The sequence below is a fragment of the Galeopterus variegatus genome, unplaced genomic scaffold (assembly GCF_000696425.1).
Source record: "Galeopterus variegatus unplaced genomic scaffold, G_variegatus-3.0.2 Scaffold4855, whole genome shotgun sequence".
NCBI classification, from domain to species: Eukaryota; Metazoa; Chordata; class Mammalia; order Dermoptera; family Cynocephalidae; genus Galeopterus; species Galeopterus variegatus.
Window position 1 is genome coordinate 150,209 of NW_007730966.1, and position 4,871 is coordinate 155,079.

Here is a 4,871-nt window from a genome sequence, read left to right on the forward strand (position 1 = left end):
AGCTAAGATGAGGTCATACTGGAGTAGAGTGGGTCACTAATCCAATATGACTAGTGTCTTTATAAGAAGAGGAAAGACAATGTGAGGACAGAGACACACAGGAGGATGCCATGTGACAATGGAGGCAGATTGGAGTGAGACAGCTGCAAGCCAGGAAAGCTGACGATTAAAGGCCACCATCAGAAGCTAGCAAGAGCCCAAGAAGGATTCTGCCCAGAGACTCAGAGAGAGCATGGCCCTGCTGACACGCTTCCTAGGTCCGCATCCATGAATTTCTCTGAGTATTTGGAACTTAGAAATGTACTTCTTAGAAATTTCTCTCAATAATGAATATTAGTAATTCAGTTCACACTCCTGTATGTATGTATGTGTGTGTATATATATATATATACATATATATATATATACACACACACACACATAATATATCGACCCATTCTTCCATCATTCATCATCCATTCATCCATCATCCATCCATCCATCCATTTGTCCATCTATCCATCCTCCCATCTACTCTTTCTACAGGTTTTTATTGTGTACCTGCTCAGTGTTGGGGTCACAATAATGAACAAGACAAACAAGTCTTTGCCCTTATGGAACTCGTCATTAGTATGGAAGACAGACATTAAACTAATAACTACTTGGTGATGGAGTTTGGATGTGTTGTCCCCTCCAAAACTCATGTGGAAATTGGATCCCCAACGTGGCAGTGTTGGAAACTGATTGATTCATGGGGTGGATCCCTCATGAATGGATTAATGCTCTCCCTGGGGGAGGGGGGATTAATGAGTGAGTTCTCGCTCTATTAGTTCCCACGAGAGCTAATTGTTTAAAGGACCCTGGCACCTCCTCTCTCTTGCTTCTCTCTCTTGCTTCCTCTCGCCATGTGATATGCTCATACCCGCTGGCTGCCTGCCACTTTCTGCCATGAGTAGAAGCAGCCTGAGGCCTGTGCCAGATGCAGCTGTCCCAGAATTGTAAGCCAAATAAACCTCTCTTCTTTATAAATTACCCAGTCTCAGGTAATTCTGTTATAGCAACACAAAAATGCAGTGCCTATGAGAGCATAAAATGGGGGATCGTGGAAGACTTCCCTGCCAAGGTGACACTGAATCTGAGGCTGACAGGTGGGTAAGGATTGGCCAGAGGAAATGTGCAGCAAAAGCCTCCCACCCAGGGCGGAACAGGTGTGCATAGCTTGAGGTGGGAAAGCACTTGGTGCTTGTGAGGAAGTAAAAGAAAGTTGGCCTACCTGGAGTGGAGGGAGGACAGAAGAATGACCTGAGACGTGGCTCCAACACAGTTGGAGCCCGTATCTCTGAGTGTCCTCTTGGTGGTGAAGTCCCACACCAGCTTAGGAGTAGGAATCAGCCCCAGCCCGTCACTGTGGCTCTCTAGGAGGCTGGCCTCCCTCAGTTTGCTGAGAAATGGGTATACCAATGTCCACGCCACAGAGGAGGTGAGCAATAATACATATCCCTGAAATACCTCAAGGCTCCCTAGGAGAAAAAAAATATTATATAAATTCACCCATTTTTGCCATTAGTCAAATATCCTGCAAGTTTGTAATGCATACAGGAAATAATAATGCTTTGCATTTACCCAGTTCCAGTCTTCCTGGGGGAGTAAAAGAGGTAGAGCCTTGTTCACTTATCCTAGAACATGACTATGAAGCAGTAACAGGTGGGTCATTGCAGGTGAGGCAGCAAAGAAGTCAAGAGTTAAGTCACCTCCAAGGTCATGCAGGGGGAGATTGTGAAAGAAGATGGGGTAGAAGACAGGCTTCCTGCCCGTTGCTTCGTGGCCAAGAACCTTATAGCCGGACCAGAGAGGAATCACTTTTCTCGATAATTGGGAATACCACCGAGAGCTAATTTCTACCCAGTAGATCCAGAGTGAAGAGCACTTGACCCAGAGTCTTGTTAGGGGGTGCTCTGTCATGCAGACTGTGAAAACAACCAGCTACTGTCATATTTCCATTTCTCCTGGGCTGCTTCTGTCCACAGAGAGAGAACAGGAGACCCCGTCAAGGCTGGACGAGCCGGCCAGCAACACATACACTCAGGGCTGTCAATAACTGGGTTTTACGGATGCCCAGATTCACAGGCTATAGCTTAGTGCCTCTCCATCAATTTAACTATCATTTCAGGCCCATAGCTCACAGCTAGAAACCAGCCTACGTAAAACCCCACATTGTGATGCTTCCCTTCGGACTTGGGACACAACATTGCATTAGGAAAGCCAGACTACTTAGAGGAGAGCTTGATGGATGAGGCTGGCGTTATAATCCCACTGAACAATTACAGGGCTGTCCTATCAGAGGGAGACATGGCAGCACACATGTAACACTCGGGGGATGAGATCTGCCGAATGTGGGAAAGAGCTGAGAAGACAGAGTGCAGTCGAACAAGCCCAGGCTCCAGCCCATTAGTGACATCCAACTTTATCCTCAGAAGCCCTTCAAAGGTTGAGTTCCAGAGAGAGACCTTTTCCTGTCCTAATTTCAAGGTCCAAACAATGAAAATCAATTACTGAGTGCTGTGCTTTGAATGTCCTGCCAAGCTCATGTTGAAACTTAACCCCCAAAATAGTGGTGGAAGGTGGGGCCTTGAAGAGGTGATTGGATCACAAGGACTGTGCCCTTGTGAATGGATTGACCCATTCACGGAGTAATGGGCTGCTGGTTTAATGGGTGGTCATGGGCATGGTTCCGATGGCTTTCAAAGGAGAGCAAGTGAGAAAGTAGCTCTCTCTTGCTCTTGCCGTTCTCACTATGTGATACTCTGTGTTGCTGCAGAGAGTCACCACCAAGATGAAGGCTCTCACCGGATGTGCCCAGGACCATAGACTTCCCAGCCTCCAAAACTGTCAGAAATAAATTCATTTCTTTGCAAATTACCGTAGCTCTCTCTTGCTCTTGCCGTTCTCACTATGTGATACTCTGTGTTGCTGCAGAGAGTCACCACCAAGATGAAGGCTCTCACCGGATGTGCCCCGGACCATAGACTTCCCAGCCTCCAAAACTGTCAGAAATAAATTCATTTCTTTGCAAATTACCCAGTTTCAGGTATTCTGATATAAGCAACAGAAAATGGACTAGTACACTGAACAAGTATTTACTGAGTGCCTACTACATCCAGATCCTGAGTTGGGGAAAATACAAGGGCTTTAGGCTGAAATCTCCCCGCCATCGTGGAACTTTTGATCTTCTTAAGAAGGTACATAGGTAGATATGGATTATAGACAGACAGAGGATAGATAGTGTCTTAGTCCACTTTGTGTTGCTATAACAGAATACCTGAGATGGGCTCATTTACAAAGAAAAGAGGCTTATTTGTTTTGGCTCACGATTCTGCAGGCAGGGGAATCCATAATTGAGCAGCCGCATCTAGCAAGGGCCTCAGGCTGCTTCCACTCATGGCAGAAAATGACAGTAAAGAGATTATACAGGAGAGGAAGCAAGAGAGAGAAACTGAAGAAACCAGACACTTTTTAACAACCCATTCTTGTGGAAACTAATCCGTTCCCAGGAGAACTCACTCTCCCCTGTGGGAGGGCAGTAATCTTTTCATGAGAGATCTGCCCCATGACCCAAACACATCCCGCTAGGCCCCACCTCCCAACACTGCCACTCTGGGGATCAAATCTCAACATGAGTTTTAGAGGGAACAAACTACACACAAACCATAGCAAGTAGGTAGGTAGGAAAGTAGGTAGATAATCAGTTGCCATGGCAGCCTGTGTTCATTTTCAATAAATAATACTAAAATTAAATGCACTAGGGCAGATTTAGCAATTAGGTGGTCTTTCCCTTTCCTCATCCATGGTGGATATCCCTAATTGCTCACGGCATCTGTTATGGGTTGAATTGTGTCCCCCCCAAAAGATATGTTGAAGTCCTAACCCCTGGAGCCTGTGACGTAGTCTCTGAAGGTGTAATCAAGTTAAGATGAGGCCATTAGGATGGTCCCTGATCCAATGACTGGTGTCCCTACAAGGAGGAGGAGATTTGGGCACAGACACACACACGCACAGAGGAGAATCTCATGTGAGGACAGAGACATAGAGGGAAGAAAGCCATGTGAAGATGGAGGCGGGGGTTGGAGGGACACAGCCACAAGCCAAGAAAATCCTGGGGCCACCAGAAGCTGTACGAGGCAAGGAAGGGTCCTCCCCTAGATACTTTGGAGGGAGCATGGTCCTGCCCACACCTTGATTTCAGACTCCTAGTCTCCAGAACCATGAGGGAATACATTCATGTCGTTTCAAGCTACACTATTTGTGGTATTTTGTTAGAGTAGCCCCAGGAAACTAGTACAGTGTCATTCATCCCAGTCTGGATCTGTTCTCAGCATGCTCCTTAACACAATGCTCCAGGTAGTCCTTGCCAATTCAATCTGTGTTGGCACCTGAGTTGAAACCTACTTGCCATCCCTGGTCTAGATGTTCAGAGGGTGGTCAAGCAAGGCTTCTTGGGTAAGGTGGAGTGGGCTAGGCTTCGAAGGGTAGGTAGAATAGAGATGGGGAGCATGGGTACCTGGTGAGGCAGTACTTTGATACAGGCCAATTGTCATCCATTTCCATTTCTGTCCATGGATATCTTAGCTGATCCAGCAGTACCAACCCATGGTCACCTGAGGGTAGGATTGTAGACATCTGCTTCATAGACATATAGTGGAGCACATGCCACACACACACACACACACACACACACACACACACACACACACACGTGCACACACACAGAGTAGATCTATTCTAGGCATGCTCATTAGCAGCTGATTTTAATCATCCTTAATGCTTGCATCTCATATACCAAATACTTTGGTGTGTGCTGTCTATGAACACACACCAAAAATAGTTCTGGATAG